General features: G+C 35.9%; 1 protein-coding gene across 13 annotated transcripts in view; it reads left to right on the top strand.

Annotated features, from left to right (window-relative positions):
* Positions 1–23,044, top strand: part of ARL4A (ARF like GTPase 4A) — a 978,493-nt gene that overhangs the window by 645,665 nt on the left and 309,784 nt on the right. For 12 of the 13 annotated variants that reach the window (XR_013829837.1, XR_013829838.1, XR_013829839.1 and 9 more), the window contains one exon: positions 6,715–6,785. The gene's annotated coding sequence lies outside the window, so the exon portion shown is untranslated. Of the gene's footprint in view, positions 1–6,714; positions 7,054–23,044 lie in introns of those variants that run through there. The other variant, XM_079931989.1, reaches the window with a different exon arrangement.

Raw genomic sequence — 23,044 nt, 5'->3', positions numbered from 1 at the left:
CTATATGGCAAAGCTGAAAAGAGACAAAGGTCCTTTTAAAAATAATTTTCTTCTCATTCGCCTTCAACTACTTTTTGACAAAAGCCCAAAGCGTTAGTTGTTAGAAATAAGGGGGCAAAATCTCCAGAGTGGAGAAATTGGGCTTGCCTTGAATTTAAACACTTTTAAAAGCTCATTTAAGTGGGGGATGTGATTACTTGTAGAGCAGGAAAGGCACTTAGAAATGCAACTGTAGGAGCCTCTCTGTTTTTAATGTTTAAGAGCAGATAAAACGCCACTTTCACTGACTTCAGGCATTCTTCTGGCTGAGGACTAGGCCATTAATAGTCATTAACACTCTTTCAAATGTATTGCCAGAGTGGTAATGAAATCAACACCTTCTAATTTTTATACTGAAGCTCTGCCAAAGTGCATTCGGTCTTATCACTACATAGCATGTGTGATGTGCTTGCTACCTAAGACATCAACATCAAGGCTGAATAAAAACGTAAATCTTTTATGATGTTGGGACGTTACTATTTTATTGTAAATCAATATAGATCAGTTATTCAAACAATTATTGTTTTCTGAATGAAGGGAGGACAAGCCAGTGGCAGTATAAACTGGGGTCTATTTTCCTATTCTGAGGTGACCATCAACTTGGGTTTTTGAAACAAATCATTCACTGGAAAGCTATCCTTATAATTTGATTCCATGCCATATTCCCACTATTTGTCATTTAGGGAAATGTCTCAAATAATCAGTTAACATGATGAGCATCTTTTTTTTTTTTTTTTCATAAAACAATACCTAATCTAACCATAAGGGATAGTGGTCTGAAGTTTTATACTTTAATTTAAATGGACAGATTTACCAGTTGATGTCCCAGCCCACCCACCTTTATAATTATGTAATATGAATAATTGATGTTGAGTTGGTCATATAGAATATTCTTCTTGACAGAAGAGAAAAATATATTGACAGATGGACAGAAGGAAGGGAGGAAACAAAGAAGGGAGGGAGAGAAGAAGGAAAGAAAGAAGTCTTCCTTCTTAACCAGCTTTATTTAGAATTTCATATTCTTTCTTCTTCCTGACCTTTCTTCACCATTGAAACATATTTGTAGGGTGAAACAACACCTTCTCTTCCCCATGTCCCCCATCAAGCTGTGACTGATGGAGAAAAGAAACAAGTTAGCATGGCAGATAGCGACATCTGTGTCCACACTTTCCCAACACAGACCACAGCAGCTTACTCAATAACCATCTCTGCCCCACTTAATCTTCTTTTCTGATCTCCTTTTCTTCCCAGTCCCACCAGTAACACTGGTCTACCTCCTTCTAGCAACAAATATGTAGGAGACTAAATGTCACTGTATAATCCCCAGATGAGAAGATGTATCTTATTTCTAATCTTTGTGTTTTCAAGGACTAATCATTATGACTCATAAGGGCATTGTGCTTTTACATAGAGGATCTAAGTATAAAATAGAAGAGATTGAGGAGCATAAAATAAACATTTTACCCTCATCTATTACTTTTTATAGCTACCAGCAATGGCCTCAAAAGAATTGTCTGCTAATTTTATAGGCTACTACGATTGGGAAGTTCTATGTAGTCATTCCATTTTGCTTTGGCTAGAGAACTATGTGTTTATTCACGTATTCATTCAATATAATATATAATTATTCAGTTGTTCCTGAGTTCCAAGCAGCATGACAGATCCTGGTTATGCTAATATTAACAGGACACAGTCTTTGTCCTGAGAATTCCACATTCTGGAGAAAAAGGAAAATATGATCATAAGCAATAGATTATAATATTTTGAAATTAAGTAATATGATATATGGTATGAATAAAGGGCTAAGGGAGAAGTAAGACAGTGGTGAATGACCTCTTTTGACCAAAAGACATTCAACTATTCTTCTACTGCCACTATACAGATCAATGTTTATTTTGGCAGGGAGAATGCAGACAGAGAGCAGTCACATTTAGAGTAAGAAGAAAACTGGTGAACTGGAGTGCTACAGCCAACATTTTGAGACATGTCATTGAGCCTTATCTTCTCCAGAGAATCTGGAGAAACTCTGAATAATGTGGTGTACTTTGAAAATATACACAAAGACTTTGCTCCACGAAGTCAGCAATTGAGCCAAGGAAGGGTTAGAACAGAGAATCCAGGAAAGAAGAGGCAACGAATCACCACCATCTCTTCCATACACAACTGGAGATAGATATCAAAACCCACTCCACATCCTTACTTCATGGAGAGCCTGCCCTCATTACTATATGCTGGATGTCTTTAAGATTTTCAGCTTGGAAACTGAAAGTGATTAAATTTTAAAAGTGTTTCAGGATCTATACTAAAATGAACTAATTCATTTTTAGATCAATTACATAAATAACCATAACATTAGTTGCTATTAATTTTAGTCAACAATTAGTTACTGTGGCTGGTCAACAATATTGGAAAATCTCATAGAAAAGATGGTATATTTAATAGTTTTCAAAGTCAATGTCCTCCTCCCATAGATAATATTTTTATCTCTTTTATAATTACCATTTTCATGTGAAGAGTTCACATTTTTAGAAACTTCTAGCTTCTAATACTAAAATATCTTACAGCTTTACTCTAGATCTTATCAAAGGAAGATTTTTCCCCCTAATTTTCACTTGTTTTATATAGAAGTAATTCATTAAGTTCTGTTTTGATTGTCAGAGAAAAAAAAGGGGTAATATTAAGAAAATACCCTAATAACAGCACTTTAAAGCCTGGTATGCCATGAAAAATCATAAGAAATATGAAGGCAAAATTAATATTATTTACTATGTTATAGAATTTTTATTGTTTTCTTGTTAAATAAAATAGATTTTACCTAATGAGCCCTCCCCACAGACATTTCTCCTGACTCCTCTTACCTTTGATTTCAAGTATGTGCACTCTACTTTGGAGTTCTTCCTTTCCTTGAGCTGCCTAAGTGAACAAATTTCAAAGAAAAGAGTCCTTCAGCGTAATCTTAGAGGATACCTACTTAAGTATGAAAAAGATAATACAGTAACTCTAATATATTTCCTGTAATTATTAATAAATGACTGAAAACTCAAGGATTGGCATAAAGATGCTCTTTCCCCAGTCACAATATTCTTGCATGAATATTTGGTATATTGTACATTGAAGTGTATCTTAGACAGATGTTTTTGGCAAGGGAGCACGTGCACGATTAACATGAGTTATGCATATGTCTGTTTTTCTAAGGCATTGATTTATGGGTACATTTTAAACTTTATTTTCATCAAAAACTATACTTTAATTTCATAAGCATATTCGTCTTCGAGCTTGTAATCATGTTAGAGGAGTTAGTTTCAGTTAAAACATTCATTTTCCAACTCTTATTATTCAAGGAACGGTACATTTAGAAAAGACATTTGAATTTTTAATAATTCTCTGTGAAAATATTGTGTTAAGACTTATCTAAACATGCCAATCACATATCAGAAATGAACAATGCATTTAAATATAGTAGGACGTAGAAAGCAGCTATTTTTCTACAATGCAACTATCACGATTATCCCAACATGTGTTCTTGGGAGGATATCTGCCTTCATTTTATAACTGACAACAGTAAGAGCCAAGGAAGGCTACAGGATTCCCATGACTGCATAGCTAATTAACGGAGTAACAGGAATAAAACATGGCTTAACTGTATTCTTTCTACAGTTACCCATCTCTGAAAAATAATGAAGTCTATCTAAAACTACCCACTTCGAAATTTATTTGCACATTAACATACTCAGGTCATTTGCCATTTTCATGTGAAATTATTTTATTAGTAGTCATTAGGCATTATAAGCAAAATATAAGAACTAGGTTGAGGATAATCTATATTTATAATATTTATCAAGAAAATGTATAAAATAAAGCAATTAGATATATTATAGTTTTTATACAATGTCTTTTGATCTTTAAAGCTCATCTAACTTTGAAAATCCCAAATCTTTATGGATTCCTTGAAGTTGGTTTCAGTTTTTGGTGCAATTCAGTTATTTTTTTCTCATAAAACCCAAGCAAATATGTTATTTAATAAATCTAAATAAAGTTGAGAGTATAATGGTAACAATGCACAGCATAGAAAAATTGCTGATCTGTGTCAAATTTTGGTTCAAGAAACAAAATGAAAAATTTTATTTTATGAACAATCCCACTATTTCCATAGAGGTGCTAAGGATTCCACATATAAGATAAAGCCAGATACTTTATCAGAAAAGTATTTTTAAATCTGCTCTTCAACAATCATGTTTAAGAAAATTAAAAGGTAAGCCAGGAAATGGGAGAAAATATTTGTGTTACATATATCTGACAAAAGACTTATCTAGAATATATAAAGAACTGCTATAATTGTAATTACAGTAACAGAAACAATAATAAACAACTCAATAAAAAATAACTAGAGGACTTGAAGGAAAGGTGTAGGAATGGCCAAAAAGTAGATACAAATGCTCAACAATAACAGTCAACAATACCAGGAAAATGTGAATTAAAACTACTATGTGATAACACTTCATTCACTGGAAGAGCTAAGGAACAAACAAAAAGAACATTATGAAGTGTTGGTGAGGATATAGAGAAACTGGAACTCTCATATGTTTCTGCTGAGGAAGTAACACGGCACAACCATTTTAAAAGAAAGGGTTGATACTTTCTTATATAGTGAAATATACACCTACCATGTGACTTAGCAATTCCACTCCTTAGTTTTAACCAAGAGAAGAGTAAGCATATGTTTACGCAAAGACTTATACACAAATGTTCACAGCAGTTTTATTCATAGTAGTCACAACTAGAAACAACCTATATGCCCACAGATAGGTTAATGGATAAACAATGGGGTGATAATCAGCAATAAAAAGAAATGAACTATGGACATATGCAACCGCGTAGAGGAATCTCAAAATTACTGTGTTGCATGAAAGAGCACATGCAAAGAGTAGTACAAAAGCATCCATACTGTATGATTTAATTTATATGAACTTCATAAACAGACTAATGAAACTGTATGATAGAAAACAGTGCGGTGGTTGCTTGGGGACTGGGAATGAGATTGGGGCCAATGACTAGAAAGGGGCACGAGGAAATTTCTTGGGATGGTGGAGACATGCTATATTTCAATTTTAAGGGTATAATTATTTGTCAAAACTCATTGGTCTGTGTGCTTAAAATCTTTGTATTTTATTGTGTGTAAATTAACCACAATATACCAAACAAAGAAAAAAAGGAAAGAACACAATGTGGAAAAAAGGTAGAGCCAGGGTATAACTTTGGATATTTTTTTCAGTGTGTGTTTATTATATTTTTACAATGGCCAATGTACACCTTCAAAATTATGATTTCTGTATCTCATTTATTGATGTTCAAGTATAATAGCAAATAATATTCTTGACACCTGAAAGAGTAATTCCAACTTAATCTGAACTGTATGATTGTTATAATTCATATGGACATGAGAAAGTGTTTGCCTTCCACCTTGTACTTTTATTTTTTGTGTCTTCTCATTCTGTAGAAGTTATTGTAGGGAAGAAAAAATTTGCCTTCTTTCCTTCTAGGTTCTTTGGCTGGCCTAACAATTAAATGGACAAAAGACATGTTAACAGGAGAAAACGAATGAATATAACTTCTTACGTGCAGGAGACCCATAAAAATATGAGACTCAAAGGCAGTTAGGCAAGTGATGTATACGCCGTTCTGAGCTAAGGGAAGGGGTAGAAGTCTTGGACTTCAAAGGAGAGAAAGGCAGTTCACAGGAAGATGAGGAGAGCAGATATTTGGTAAACAAATATTTGCCCTGCTATGCAGGTAAATCTCTCAGATGAAGAAGTTACAGCTGGTAATAGCTCTCTTCCTGGTAAAGGCCCCCTTCTGAAGTTCTTTTAGGCAGTTAAGAGGGAGGCAAAAAGCTTTTCTGAGTCTGCTGGGTCTCAGTTGCCTTCAGCTCAAACTAATGTACCTGCCAAACTGGCACATTTGTGGAGGGGCATATTCTGCTCCACTTCATTATGTAAAATCACTGAGAAAAACAAAATGCCAAATTTTTCTTTCAAATCAGTTCATTCATTCATCTCTTTATACAATGATATGCACTAAGTATTTAATCATATTCCAGAGTAAGACACACGTATTTTCTTCAACTGGGTTGCATAGTTAGTGAGGCAAACAAACAAAAAATAACGGAACAAGTGATATGATTATATCAAATAAAAGATTGTATGGTGAGTGAAGTGTTTAAAGACAATGCAAGACATTCTAGGGTCACCTACCACACTATGGCGACTACTGTGAAATTTCTTCTGAGGCCTTTGGCAAACTGTTGATAGGTTTTAGTCACAGACGAAGGTGATTTGGTGTGTGTTTAGGAAGATCTCTGCTGTCAGCTTGTTGAGAAGGAATTGACTGAATCACAGCCGCAAGCTGACAGTGAGCATATGAGTCCAGGCAGCTCTCCAGGCATAGATAACAGTGTCTTGCAACTATTATAGCAGGCAGGGTAGGGAGAGATGAAGAAAGATTTGACGATTGTTGTGATATGACTTGTGTATCTCTCAAACACTTTATTTGAAAATGAGGATGCAGATATTATTATTAAGGTTTTGGGGGTTGGGGATGACCAAGTGTTACTACTGCATAGAATTAGTTTCTAGAATCGCTCACTGATCTTGTCTTTTTTTTTTTTTTTAATTTCAGTGTCAATGAAAATTTGCATACCAAAATTGAAGGCCAGGAATTTTGTATAGGAGCAATCCAGACCCTGAAAGGTGAGCACTTTAGCTTACGATTTTTATACCTGATGTTTCAATTTCACGTTTTTATTTAATAATAAGCTGAAAGCCTTGGTGGATGCGTCATAAGTTTTAGGGGAAAAAATTGTTAATCATTAGAAATATTGCCTCTGAGAAAAAGTAAAATAATGTTGCTTTGCTATACAAGAAACTTTTTAAGATGGTCTTCTCAATATTTCAGGAATATATCTCTTTAAATGCAGTCTTAAATCTACCTAATTTTGTGTTTTAGAAGATTTTTCCAGAGAGAGGTCCCATAATATTTTATAGTTTTTGAAAATTTCTTTCAAATGTGGTGTTTCAGCTTTTCTTTTACTTCAGTATTGTCCTTTTTTCATGTATTTTCAAAATTTATGAACCTGAGGATTTATACTATGTTCTTGAATAGTAACTGAGCAGGCTTCATACTTGCTCCAACTCTGAAAATACTGAGAGTTAAATGTAAACTGGAGATGATGCTTTCTTGGGATTTTTTTCTTAGATAGGAAATTCAGTGTTTTGTTTTATTTATTTACTAGATTTAACCTTATACCAATACTTTAAAATTCAACTCGAATACTTAATATTTTATAAAACATTTCCCAGATCTACATATTGAATTATTTATTTTCTCTTTGATTACACATAATTCATTTGTGTCTTTGATAAAAAACTTATTCATCTATTAATTTGCTTGTTAATTCAACAGACTGCTTAAATATCTACTATTTGTCAGGCACTGAAATTGGCACTAGACGTATAGTGCTGAGTAAAATAATGCTCCCACTTTCAGGCAGCTTACACTCTTTATCACATTACTGAAATCTTTCATTGTTTCAACAAATATTTATTGAATGCCTTCTATGTATGAGGCTATTGTAGGCACTTGACAACATCAGTAAAGAACATTTCAAGATATTTGCCCTTTTGGGGCTTACATTCTAGCAGGCGGAGATGGTAAATAAAAAATGAACATGATAAATATGTAAGTAATAATAAGTTAGATGGTGATAAGTGCTGTGGAATAAAGAAAAGATAGAGGATGTTTCAAAGACCTGAACATACCTGGCAATTGGACAGGAAGAGAGGTGATTGGGGTCAGCCTCACTGGGGTGATATTTGAACAAATACTCAAAAGACTTGAGAGACTTGGGAAGTAGTTTTCTGAGGGAAGAACATTCTGGGCAGACAGAACAGCCAATGCAAAGGTCCTAATTTGGAATATGTGGCATGTTAGAGTTACAGCAAAGAAATCAGTTTGCCTAGAGGAGAACAAGCAAGAGAACAGTAGAAAAAGAGCCTGCCAGCGATGTAAAAAGTTATAGACTGATATGTATCTGTTTCCCCTCTAGAATCTTCCAAGATGTCTTGATAACCTGTTATTTCTGTGTCTTATGCTGTGGTTTGCAAAGATTCCATGTCTTACGTTACGTTGTGTGTGTCTTCCATTACCCCTTTTATCCTCAGTACACTATACACAGCTCCTCTCTTTAAAAGTAACTTGCTTGAGTGAACTTCCAAAGTCTTCTTTGGTGTATCATGGAATATGAGGACATAAAGTCACCCTTTTAATAGTGCATACCTTCTGGCTAAATAGTAGATAATTAGTAGGAAGAAAATTAAATCCACCTGGTTCATTTTTAGCAGCGCTCTAAGGGCAAAATAGGTGTTGGGCCTCAGGCTAAGCCTGCTATTTTTGTTGCATTTTATTTTTTTGAGTACCATGATCTGGAGAAAAGCCTGTCACAGAGACCAGTAGCTTTCAACTAGTTATAAGACAAGATAAATATTTGCTTTATAAAGCCAGTGGCTTTAGAACCTTGCTTTTAGTCTGAGCCAGCAACAGGAAAAAAAGATATAAAAGGTATGGTCCAGAAATCTAAGTAACTTACTTTTTGGTTGGACTTGAAAGAAATTTTTCAACTGATTAGTTGTGAGAGTAATCATTGGAGGGTTTATATCCTGTTTAATAGAACATCAGTCCCCGTGTAGCTACCAGAAGGAGACCTACTAGCGAAGATACTCATGAACCAAAATTCTAAGTACATAACTCATTCCCTCTTCTATTTAGCAAAGCAGAATAACACACTGGAGGAAATCAAACTGACCTTCACCCCAAACTCAGAGTCTCACTCCCATTGCCATCAGTTTATGCCTAAGGGTTGACCCAGGTTTGTTTTTAACTTTGACTTCCTCACGAGCTCTTGAACCCCCTGACTCCCTCCTTCCCAGCATACTGAAGCTCCCTCCCAAGTCCCTGACATTTCCAGTGAGGGTCACTGTATTTATTCAGTGCCGATAACTGAGGAATAAATTCATATATGTTGGGTAGGATCTTCACTATTGTTTTGCAAATTAGCCAACTGAATCAAAATAGTGATAATGTGTTATTATGGTTAAGGTTAATAAGCTGCTGATTACCTCTAGAGGATACAATTGCAGACACGTTATTTAAAAGGCCTGTTTTGTTGAGCTAACTAGTAAATGAACAAAACATTTATGTGCGTGGTGTATTAACATGAGCATGGAATTTTGAGCCTGGTAGAGCTAGTTCACTGTGTTTTTCGCTCTTCTCTCTGCTTCCTCCTCAATGTCAGCATCATCCTGAGGTCTGGTCCCTGGATTGTTGTGAACTGCCGTTTATAATTCGTGAGATGTCCAGCAAGTTACTTTACCTCTTTGAGCCTCGGTTAACTTAACTGCACAGTTTGGTAATGTTCACTTGTCTATTGCTTACAGGAGAGATTGCTATTTAAAACACTTGTTCTCCATCTGGGATCATACGTGATAATTTTCCCACTTTCTTGTGTGCCATTTGTAAAGATAAATTTAACTTTTTTTTTTTTTACTAAAAATAAGGTTTATTACTCTTAACCAAAATGATACTGCCCCTTAGATGTAGTCAAGGCATTACTTGTAAGCTGTCTTGGACACCCTTGGAATCCAAGGCCACTCACTGATCTATTCCTCAGGAATGCAGTACTGTAGTAGATAGATTCCTGGTCTCTACCAGGTAAAGAATGCATTCTTCTAATTCCCCCCCAAATGATGACTTTGGATATCTTATAAATACCATTTTTTAGCTACTGAAAATCTGGCTGGACATTTCCACATTCAGAATTGCCAATGACACTCAGTAACTGGCTACTTTGAATATGGCATTGACTACCACTAGGCTTTGTCAAACAAGGATTTTTAAAAAGGTATCCAGTGAGTCAGAGGTAGATGTAACTCTTAGTTTGGGGTCCTCTTTGTATGGGAGATGATGGAAGAAATTGTCATAACAACTACTTGAGTTCCTCCCTTTCTTTGCTCCTGAGAGCAGATTGCTTCTTTGGTATAATTGATGTTGTTGAATTCCTATCCAGAATCCATTCTACACCTCCCCCTTTTCTAATAGCACCCAGGTTTCCCTTCAGCCTTTCATCTTCCTCAGGCAACCTGTACATTTGTGGAGGTGGTCCTGAATCCTTCAACCAATCAACATACCCCATTCTCCACGACAGTCACTGGCATGTGACCTGACCCAATTAGGGTGATTCTGGGGACTCTCCTATTATCCTAAGCCAGAAAACTACCTTTCTATCAGCAACTAAAAGAAAGAATATAAAGCTCCAATCACTCCTGAAAGAGAGCCTAAAGCAACACAGAGAACCAACCTTAGGAAGAAACAAATATGGGGGAGCGTAGAGAAGATATTGGAACCAAAACTGAGTTCCTTATACTTTCCTGATCCTCTGGATAAGCCCACCTTGAAATACACTGGAGTTTTGGAATTCCAGCTAGGAGTTTAAATTTTAAAATTTAAATTGCCTGATATATCTGGGTACCTATCCATGGTTTAGGGGGAATCAGTTTGGAACAATTGTAGTGATTCATTGTAAACCTAAATATTTTCTGGATTGGGAATCACATAGTATGCTCCTCCTGGAAGTTTCCACATGAAGAGGAAGAATGAACCCCTGTAAAATTTTACGGAATTTTCCAGTTCACTAAAGGGATGCTATTCACTCAATCATCATGTAATTTTGGTGAACATATATGACATCAGTAATTACGGTCTTTATTGAAATTCTTACAAAAATAAATGATGGCTTTGTGGCCTACACTTTAAAGCTGACCTGTGGCTCCTGATTCAGCTGACATGTCTTCATTCACATGGTTTTATTGTTTTTTAACAACAGTGGCAACATCTGGTTTGAGGCTTGACCTGGCTCTGATACGCTCTGTCTATAGAAAGATATAAGGATAATAAGATTTAGACAGTAATTTTAGCATACTAATCACCAGTTTTGGAAGGCCTCCAGTGACTTCTCAATAGGTCATTTTCCTCTAACATTTGTTATTATAGCACCATGTACAACTATTTCTTAGCATATGTTTTGTATACTTGTGGGAATAATTGGTTAATGCCTGTTTTATTAACTAATTTCTTATCCCCAAAAGGTAGAGACCATTGTCTGTAAACACTATTGGCTTCCTAAATCCTAGCACATTGTATGGCATTTATTAGGCTCAATATGGATATGTATTGGATGAATGGATGCAGGGAAAGCTTGTAATAGAGTAGGAGATAGTCAAGTGAGAAATAATGCCAAAAAGCAGAAGTCAAGTGGTAGCCCCATACCTCAAAATGTGAGTCACTTTTGTTTAGCGATCATTCCAACAACTAAGAATGTAAGGGAATCAGTTTTATTCACAATCTAAGTATAATTTGGAGGCAGTAGATACATTCTCTTAATCTATTTTAAAAACTTTAAGAGTGTAATTTCATGTGGATTCTGTTTTTCAATTTCATGTGTAAATCACTTCAAATATTAGTTCCAGATGGTGCAGTCTCAAAGGTTTCGTATTTACTCACAGTTCAATATTCTTTTCCAAATCATATGTGAAAGCAGCATTTCATACAAATACTAGTCTTGAAACTGAGCAAAGGTAAGACAATCCTCAAACCTAGAGACTTATTAGGGCCTTCCTTGGTTCTTTCAGGAGGCAAAAGGCTCCTAATTGTGTGAATATTTTATCCATCCAGGAAGGTATTCAGGTATTCTCCCCGCCCCTTCTTTTCATCTCCTCCTCTGCCTCTCTCCCCGTCTCCCCAGCAAAAGTCAAAACTAGATAATGGATTAATTGGGAAAGGTTTTCTTATGTTAATCCTTTTTTTTTTTTAACCATTCCTTACCTTGACCTATACACACATTCAAAGAGAGGGAGAGGAGAAAGAAATGTGAAATGCATTTTGAAATATGACTAGCAGTAATTGAAAAATGTTTCATTTCTCTTTGAATTAATATTTTACATTGCTTCTTTTTGATGTGTTTCAAAATATTCTACTCGTGATGATGACTATCTTTGTGTGTGTGAGCAGTGCTCAAAAAAAAACAGTAACTGCTCAGTGTGTTGTTGAACCCAAGTTTATGTGCCTGATGCACAGTGAGGCCAAAGAAACTGAAATGTTGGTGTTTGGAGCAGAGAAAGGTTTATTGCAAGATCTAAGGAAGGAGAATGGGCAGCTCATGCTCAAAAGACCTGAACTCCTGGATGGCTTTCAGGCAAAGGTTTTTATTTTTATTTATTTATTTTAAGAAATGTATTTATTTATTTATTTATTTATTTATTTACTTATTTTTAGCTGCATTGGGTTTTTGTTGCTGCACGCGGGCTTTCTCTAGTTGCGCGAGTGGGGGCTACTCTTCGTTGCGGTGTGTGGGCTTCCTATTGTGGTGGCTTCTCTTGTTGCAGAGCATGGGCTCTAAGTGCGCAGGCTTCAGTAGTTGTGGCGCACGGGCTTTGTTGCCTTGTGACGTGTGGGATCTTCCCTCACCAGTGCTCAAACCTGTGTTCCCTGCATTGATAGGTGGATTCTTAACCACTGCACCACCAGAGAAGCCCCAGCCAAAGGTTTTTAAAGACAGTGTTAGGGGAGAGGGTCTCAGGATATGTGATCAGCTCATGGACCTTCTGATTGATTGGTAGTGAGGTAACAGGGTGATGTTTCTGGAATCTCAACCTTCTGGTTCCAACCAGTCTGAGGTCTACATGCTTGCAGTCAGCATGTAGTCACCATCCTCCACCTGGGTGGGGGTAGAACAGCTCAAAGATATTCATCAGATTGTTATCTATATACCTACAGGAGGAACTAGGAGTCCTGTGATTCTATCGTCCTAATCATTAACTGCTTGAGCCTGCTCTTTGGAACTTGAAGGAGGCCTAGGAGTCTAAAGCCTATTTTTTTCTTACAAAAAAGAAACGGGAGACACAGAGGGGGTTTTGTACTCTGGAGGGCGCTGCAGGGTCCTGCTCGGTTTCACGTGTACCTAACAACACCAGAGAGAAATTTGCTCTTTGATTTGAGGCAGTAGCTACTATTTTGCAGGACCTTCTGGTGTGAAGTTCTGCTTTTTAGGCTTTTAGGAGTCCACAGATTTTTCTCAGAAAAGTTGTTGCCAATTCCTTATATCCTCATGCCATATTCTCTTCCTCCTACTGTCTGTCTCTCAATGCTGATTGTGGCTATACTGCATTATTGGAAGCTGAATTTTAAAACAACTTGTGGGTCCACATTTCACCTTACCCAGTAGGTCTTACTATTATGTAAGGATTCTCAGCTCAGAATTTTAGTTTATGTGAGAAATGTTGCTATTACATTTGATTCAAGTGGTTAACCTTTTATATTTATTGATATATTGCGTAGGGTTTCTCTTTGCTCATATATATATATATATATATATATATATATATATATATATTTTTTTTTTTTTTTTTTGTGGTATGCGGGCCTCTCACTGTTGTGGCCTCTCCCATTGCGAAGCACTGGCTCTGGACACGCAGGCTCCGCGGCCACGGCTCACGGGCCTAGCCGCTCTGCGGCATGTGGGATCTTCCCGGACTGGGGCAGGAACCCGCGTCCCCTGCATCAGCAGGCGGACTCTCAACCACTGCGCCACCAGGGAAGCCCTCCCAATATATTTTTTATTTCCATTTTTATGCTTCCTTGTTGCTTCCTCTCTGTTCTCTCTATTTTAACTTAAATTGAAAGAAACAGACTCATTTTCTTCAAATAATGGAGGAACTTTATTAACACTAGACAAGAAAATCTGATTACCGAAGCATGAGAACCATAATATGGTGGGATCTTGCATTAGATGCTCATTCAGCATTAAAGGCAATTCTCAGATTTCAGAAGTTTGTGACTCTTCACTTTAGGGTTCCAACACCTATATAATTAAATAAAAAGGAATTTTCAGACTTACCTGTCATGTCTCCATAATAATCTCTTTATGTGCCAGTTTTCCTATTTCTGCTTCTCTGCTCATTACCTACAGGGCTAACACTTTCCTTACTACTGAAATAGGCATTCTGATTGACTCAGCTTACTATCCTCAATTGCTTCAGACCTCATCATGGGTAGCTAGTTTGACTGAAGATTGACTTATTTTGTGCCAAGTACTCACCTCTCATCCAAACTGCATGAGAAAGTCATGGTTACATGGCCAGGTTGATCTCTGAGAGAGGATTTTGGAAAGGGCTGTTTCTCTTGAAGCAAACTTTGTTATGATTGACATATCTAGTACAATGGTCCTTGACTTCTAGCATTTAAATCCTTATATTCATGTGTACAATTGCCATATGAAATAATCCAATTAACAAATGAAAACCCACAAAGGTATATAATACTCTGATCTGTTTAAGTTATAGGTTCAGTGGCTGCAATTCAAACTATTATTGGTTTTAAAAAGATGGGAGTTTATATCCTTCTTATTTAAACCTAATTTGCTATTGTGTCTCTTCCTTTATCTTCCTACTTCATTTTCTTTCTTCTTTTATTGTGAAGTATGCTGCTTCATCATAGCCAATGTTAAGTGAAAATCCTGTGCTGGGACTATGATATTCAGTTAGGTCTAGGGATGACACTATTGGCAGGACATGGTCAATAAAGAAGAAAAAGTCAAATCCATAATAATTGCATTTTACTGGTAGGGCTAGTATAATTGTTCTACTTCTATTAAATAGTAGTACCATACCAGGGATTAATGACTGATAAATATTTCTTGAAAAATATAGGGAGCTTTTTTGAAATTTTTATGTAAAATTTGAATATCCACACTTTGTTTTTAATTCTAGTAGTGTTTTCTTTTACAATTAAAAAATCGTATTCTGTATATTTCTTTAATTATCAATATCATGAATGATTTTGTATTTATTGATTCTCTTTCATGCAAAAGAAGAAAATTAGTACTCTTTTCTTTCCACCTCTCTTGCCGCTTTCTAGTTTTTGTTGACATTGTGGTCTTCTGGATTCATAATATTATAACTGTATTTTTATTATGTATCTTCTAAGATTTATTAAAAAGGGAAGAAGGATTCTGGAAGTCCAGAATGGCAACCTCTTCTGAATGTATTTTCTATGCTCCCGTATCTGATTGTCTACTATTACTGAACTAGGTGGATCTGGTCAACTTGAGATGTGTGATCATCCTAGAAACCAGTGGTGTGGGTGTGGGGCATTTGGGGCTTTAACCTTATAGAGGAAATCCAGAGACGGTGGACTATGAGAAGCTCCAATATTAGGATCTAAAAATATTACTAGAAGAGGTAGATGCTCGAAGATTTGAGGACCACCAAATCCAAAAAACCCTCTGTCTCACACACACAACACACACCTTGGATGTATTGGGTGGACCAAAATGTTCGTTCGTATTTTCCCGTAAGATGGCTCTAGTAGCACTTAGTTGTCTTTAACTTCATTTGAAGTAATTTTGTTAGATTGTATGTGACAGCTGTCATATGAGTGTGCATTTAAAAAAAGACATCAAAATTGGTGAATTTTTGTGTAGCCATTTTAATATTGAAGATGGAAGGAAAAAAGCAACATTTTCGGCATATTATGCTTTATTATTTCAAGAAAGGTAAAAACGCAAGTGAAACGCAAAAAAAGATTTGTGCAGTGTATGGAGAAGGTGCTGTAACTGATCAAACGTGTCAAAAGTGGTTTGCCAAGTTTCGTGCGGAGATTTCTCGCCGGACGATGCTCCACAGATGGGTAGACCAGTTGAAGTTGATAGCAATCAAATCGAAACAACAGTTGAGAAACAATCAACTTTATACCACATGGGAGATAGCCAACATACTCAAAATATCCAAATCAAGCGTTGAAAATCATTTACACCAGCTTGGTTATCTTCATCACTTTGGTGTTTGGGTGGAACGGAAGAGATCATGGGGCAGGCGAAATGAACCACCACCAACCACATCAAAGGCCAGTCTTCATCCAGAGAAGGTGATGTTGTGTATATGGTGGGATTGGAAGGGAATCCTCTATTATGAGCTCCTTTTGGAAAACCAAATTATTCATTCCAACAAGTACTGCTCCCAATTAGACCAACTGAAAAAGGCACGCGACGAAAAGCATCCAGAATTAGTGAAGAGAAACACATGATCTTCCATGAGGCTAACGCAAGACCGCGTGTTTCTTTGACGACCAGACAAAAACTGTTACAGCTTGGCTGGGAAGTTCTGATTCATCTGTCATATTCACCAGACATTGCACCTTTGGATTTCTGTTTATTTTGGTCTTTACAAAATTCTCTTAATAGAAAAAATTTCAATTCCCTGGAAGACTGTAAAAGGTACCTGGAGCAGTTCTTTGCTCAAAAAGATAAAAAGTTTTGGGAAGATGGAATTATGAAGTTGCCTGAAAAATGGCAGAAGGTAGTGGAACTAAAAGGTGAATACATTATTCAATCAAGTTCTTAGTGAAAATGAAAAACGTGTCTTTTACTTTTACTTAAAAAACCGAAGGCACTTTTTGGCCCACCCAATATACTGGCCCTGCATAAAAATGTATTCGCTCCCTATTCTCGAGACTAGGATGGTGGAAGGAGCCTAGGGACCTGGCAGGGTTTCTCCAGCTAGGGTAGGCTAGGGATCAAGGAAAATAGGCAACAGCTAAAGGAACAGGGAACCCATCTCCTTCCATCATTTGAGAGATATCCCCATAAAGCTGTTCCCAATTAGCATAACTCAGTCTCAGAAGCCAACCACAGTGACAACATCAAAAGCAAGAAAAAATAACAACACAGATAAGGAGCTTGGTTGCCTGAGAGGAAAATCGGCCATCACAGAGAGCCAGCTGGAAGACACACAGGAAGACTTGGACAGACAATAAATGAACTTAAGGGCCAAGGAAACATGAAACCATCATTCTGGACCTAAATACTTGTAGAATTTTAAAAAGTTAGTAAACAAATTAAAAGATAGCCACTGAATAGAGTGAATTGAAATTAGTGGTACAGAGAGGTGTGGGTAGAAGAAATATCTCAAAGCCTGTAAAGATTTACACATTGGTTTTGGCAGAAATCATTAATGGAAAAGCATGGTGCTATTACAGAAATCCAAAATGACCTAGTGCCTCTGTTTCCTTACCAATAAAATGAGGAAAATAATAGTATCTCATGGGATTATTATAAAGAATTGAAAGAGTTAATATTTGTAAGGTGCTTAAAGCAGTTCTTAACACAGAATAAATGCTCTGTGTTTGCTAAGTAAATAAATAAGACAGAAATAATGACTAAATCCAAACACTGATTATTTGAAAAGACCAATAAAATAAATAAACACTTCTTGAGAATGGTTTTAAACAAGGAGAGAGAGAGGAAAAACAAAAAATTTGGAATGTAAAAGCAAACACCTCTAATACAGAGGAACTTAAAAGAATTATGTTTGACTATTACCTGCAAACCCATGCAATTTCAAAACCATGAGAAATATCTGATTTTCCATTTAAATGCAAATTATCAATACTGACCTAACAAGAAGTTAAAAATCTGAATGGATCTATTACCATAGTACAAATTGGTGCAGGGCACCAGGATCAGATGAATTTCCAGTTAAGTTCTGTTTAATTTTAAAGGACAGATAATTTGAAAATTATCACAATTATTTCAGACCAAAACTGGAAAGCCTTCAGATTTATTTTATGAAGGCAATATAACTTCAAAATCAGAACCTGACTAAAATAGAAAGAATAGAAAATAAAGACAATCACATTTTGGAGGGTTTTATAACATTTTTGTTGAATCCCAAATATTATCATTTCAAAATGTAATCCACATCAGAATGCTGAATAAGATATGTTATATCATTTTCTTCTTTATGAGCTTTGAAATACAGTGTATTTCACAGTTACAGGACATCTCAATGCAAAAGTGAAATGAGATCATGTATATATGACCTCTATGGAGATGTCTTAAGATTTACATTTGTAAGAGAAGAATAACATAGGCAAGTTGTCAAAACATACCTTAAAATGTTTCAATAACTGAATCAATTATCAGGTTTAGAGTTGAATTTACACTAGTTTGAAATGAATCAAATTTGTTAAATGTCTCATCCTGTTTAATGTTGAATAGTATCCCGTTGTATAGATGGGTCACCATTTGTGTATCCATTCACCCTTTGAAGGACATTGGTGTCCAATCCAGCATTTAATGATTATAATTATGAACATAGGTGCTATAAGAATTTGCATTTTTTGTTTTTGTGAATGTAGGTTTTCATTTCTCTAGACAAAATTATCTCAGAGGACAATCTCACTTTTGATGAAAATATTCAAAATAAAATCAATAGAATTCAGCCAAAACATCAGGGCTAATGAGTTTTCTACCATGATTGGCAGGGGTGGTTCAAAATCAAGATGCTAGAGTTACAGAGATATTAAGTAACTTGCCTAAAGTTCTCCAGTGAGTGAGAAATTAAACAATTTTAACCCTCACTTGTTGACTCAATAATAATAATAGTAACAACGAATATGTTATCATGAAACAGCTAAGTTGTACGCAAACTATTCCACAGCTGTTTTATTTCTTAGAAGTTAAAAGATTCAACTTATCATTTTTCCTTTAGATATTGTAATGTGAGAAGAAACAGGAATTGCCATATTAGAAGTGAAGGCATTTTTTGAGATTAAATGTAAAATAAAATATTTGCTTTTGCTATAGATGAGTAAGTGAGAAGAAAAAGAACAAAGAGAGACTTTTTAGATTTTTGGCTTGACTAAACCTAGGTAGGATACTCATGATCTACTCTCAGCAAAAATGATAGAGGAAGAAAATAGACAGGAAAAGGTTTCCCAAAAAGTCAAGGGCTAGGCTAAAGAGAAGCAGAAGTGGCAGTATTATGACTGTGGAAGATGAATGTAGTGGCACTTCTCATTTATTTAGTATTCAGGATTTCAACCTTAATTAGGGTTCCTTTGTCACATCATTCATCAAATATACTTGAAGAAATGGAAATGAACCTCAAAGTTTCTGTCGCCTCAGGCGTGCTTTTAATACTTTTACTCATTTCAGCGTATTGTGAAATACAGCGAGTTGACTAGGAAATGTTTTAGTCAGAATAAGTAACATCCAAATGAAGACATCACACATTATAAGCAATTCTGGCAGGAATATCAAAAAGCAACCATTTAAATGGTTACTAACTTGCGTTTCTTTCAGCCAGTGCTAAGAACAATATCTTTTTACTTTTCCCCAAAATATTCTTCTTTGCCCCCCAAAGATTTGTAACAGTCCTTTAAAAAAGCTACTTTAAAAACGATTTCTGGGCTTCCCTGGTGGCGCAGTGGCTGAGAGTCCGCTTGCCGATGCAGGGGACACGGGTTCGTGCCCCGGTCCAGGAAGATCCCACATGCCGCGGAGCGGCTGAGCCTGCGCGTCCGGAGCCTGTGCTCCGCCAATGGGAGAGGCCACAACAGTGAGAGGCCCGCATACCGCAAAAAAACAAAAAACAAAAAACGATTCCTGCTTATGAAATTCCACAGCGTTTGTGTTGTTAACAATGTGACTGTATTTACAAAGGAATTTGCATATTTATGATAATGACCTGCCAAGTCAGATATAGAAAATATAGGATTATTAATTCAATAAGCATGCTTAGCATGTGTAGAACTACTTTAGGCACCAAGATAATCCTTTTTCAACCTTCTCCTCTGCAAAACCGTTTCCTATATGTGATGTCCTTACCTTGTCCCTACCTGTATGTGATGCCGCCTTCTTTGGTAACTGTGCCCCAGGTAGAAAGGATGACGCTCTCCATTCAGCACCTGTAGCCTTTGGCACACACATCTTAAATGAATCATCCATGTGCATAAATGTATGATACATATATACTATATATGTCTCCATACAGAATATAAATATTTAAAAAGCAGGGATACTATTATATACATTTGGATTTCCAAAAACTGGAACTTGTCAATATTTAATATATTAGTCTTGATTTTACAAATAAATGAATAAATATGATTAATCATATAATTAATAATTATATGATTAATCATTATTAGATATAGTAATATCATACTTGTTTTATTGAGTAGTTGTGAGACCAAATGGTCTTTAAAGTCTTTTTAAAGTTGCATAGAAGGTGACATTTTGTTGTTGGTCTCATCACGGATGCTCCTGAATTTGTATCCTACTAGTGTAATTAATGCAATAACTGTATTAGAATTAGGTACTAGGCTTAGAAAGTAGTCTGAGCCCATATTTTACTGTTCACCAGCTATAGTGTGACTTTGGCCATGTTTTTAAACTTTTCTATACTTCATTTCCTCACCTAAAAATGTGAATAATAATGTGGGGTGTTTCACAGGGCTGTTTGTTAAAATTAAACGAGGTAAATAAGTAACACACCTAAAAGAGTTTTAGATACATAACAAGTCTTCAGTAACTATTAGTTGTGACTATTATTAACATAGTTTGACATTTTTCCAAGGACTTTGCTGATTCTGCTGCGCAGAGCCTCCTTTTTTCTACCTATATTTTAAAATAAAAGACTGGATTCCTGTTGCCTGAATAATAAAGGTTTTTCATACCAGTTTAGAAAGCACTATGGACTCCCTTTGAATTCTTTACATTTTATCCCCAAATACTAATGTAATCATAAAGACAAAGAATTCCATTAATTTTCTTGAACGAGCTCTATGGGATGATATAGTACTTTCCAAAATAGAATAAGAGCTCCCTATATGTGAATATCCAGTAGGAAAAAGCTTTGTGGGCTTTTTAAACCAACTTTGGCTAAAAAAACCCTGAGAATATTCTCACTCCTCTGAGAATATGCTCTCTGTGTCTTATACTTCAGAGCTGTCAGTCAGTATTTTTGATCATTAGCCATCTGTGATTATTTTAATTTTTGCCAGCAGGAGAAGGAACTCTTTTCCACCCAGGAGCTCTGTTATTACAATATAATTTATATGTAAAGAGCTCATTTCATCAGTGAGAGAAACTTTTCTGCTGTTTTTTTAAGGTTTGAAGGAAACTCATGGTATCTTGTTTGTTTGTTTCTTTCTTTTTTTTTCCCTTTCTCCACCTCTACACCACTGTTTCTCTGTCATACTTCACATTTATCCTGGCACCTCCCCATATAGAAATTCTCTAGTACCTTGTCAATAGTTTTAAGAACAGGACTAAGTTAAACTGATTTCTGTATGTTTTAAATGAAAACCCTCATATTTATTGTAGTTGCTGTTTTAAAATGTAAAGCTCATAGAGAAAAATATAATTTTAGTTTGCAATGATGTTTAGTGTTGAAGACAAGGCCTCTAGTTAGGATTTCCTTCTTAAAAGTTTATTAAAATGGCATGATGACATTTTAGCTATAACTATGTAATAAGGGCAAGTTTTGAGGGAGGCAAAAAAGGAATTTAAAAATAAAAAAAGTTGGCCTTTTCTATGTAATACCATGAGTTAGGATTTAGAGTCATGGAATCACATTCATACCTCATCTGACTTCTGCGTCTCATTTCAGTTTGACCTTCAGCAAGTCAAAAACTCCCCTCAATCACTTTCCCTATAATGTGGAATAATAATGTTTAACTGAATATGGTTATTGCAAAGATTAATGAGTTATTGGTCATAAAATGTAACTCATGTATTAAAAGTCTCTGCATGAAGAGAAGACTGAATCCCCGGGTCATTATTGCAGAGTGGTTTTGTGAAGTGAAGTAAATTATTGATCAGCTACACAAAATTTTAGGTCTCGAACTTTATGAAGCAAGTTTCAAATCTCAGGATAGATGCTACTAGAAATTAGTGCTTTTGGAGGTCCCATGCCATTTCTTGTGGAAACAGAAAGTATATTATTGCTTCCTTTCCTGGTGAAAGGGCACAGTATATTCTTGGCAGAGTTGAGTTTTAAGGAAATTACTGATGATCTGAGGACACTCCTTTATTTTTCTTTTTTCTTTTCCGTCTACTTTTTCCTCTCCCATTTCCTAACTCTATTTCTCTGTTTCGCTGTCTGCTTTCTTTGAGAACATGAACTGGGAGTGCTTCCTCCCATAACTTAAGTAGAGAAAGTGAACAATCTCAGTGTAGCAACAGCAATGAGAGCAACATAATACTTCCTGTCTCTGGGCACTTAGATGCCTTGTTTAAAAAAAATAATTGAAAAGTAACATCATGTGTTCATTCTGACAATTTTTACTGAGAAGTTTTGAAAAAAGGCCAAGAATAAATGTGAGATTTTTCTGGGTTTTCATTTGTTTTTATCTAGGAATAAGGGAAGTGGAGGATGATATATAAACACACACACACACACGCACACGCACACACACACACACGCGCGCGTGCACACACACACACACACACACACACACACACACACACGGAACGTTACTTCCTGAAACAGTGATCAGCATGGTGAGGAAGCAGCAGCTTCTTCTGAGAAATAGCAATGAATGTAGCCAAGTGCCCAAAGAACCCTGAGTCACTAGGTCCGGTCTCATTGAAAACTAACCTAATCTGTATCCAATTTAACATCTGAACTTAATTTGTTTGGCGCTAATCAACCCAGAGCATCTTCCCCCATAGAAGCCTTGAGATTAGTCATGATACCCAGAAATGTCAAGAGTAATGACAAATAACTGACACATATATACCTTCATGCAACTTGCCTCTTAGAGGTGGTTTCTTAATTTTAAAAAGCTTCAATATATGGCGCTTTGTGATGCGGACAGAATCTGTTTCTTTATGCCAATCATTTTTTTTTAAGAATCATGGAATGAGCTCACCTCCCTTGTAAAGATAATTTTGCCCCAGTAGCAAAACTATAAGAGTTACTGTTTAGATTTTTTTTTTTTAAAGACAAACAAACTGTAGGTTACACTCTGGAGCTGCTGAAAGAATGAGACAGTTTTGCTAAGTCTAACATGACTTTTCATGACTCAGTCCAGAGCTGCTAAAATCATGTGACTT

This window comes from Stenella coeruleoalba (genome assembly GCF_951394435.1).
Source record: "Stenella coeruleoalba genome assembly, chromosome: 9".
Taxonomy (NCBI): domain Eukaryota; kingdom Metazoa; phylum Chordata; class Mammalia; order Artiodactyla; family Delphinidae; genus Stenella; species Stenella coeruleoalba.
The sequence above is the reverse complement of the archived record's forward strand: the minus strand, read 5'-3'. Positions and strand labels throughout refer to the sequence as shown.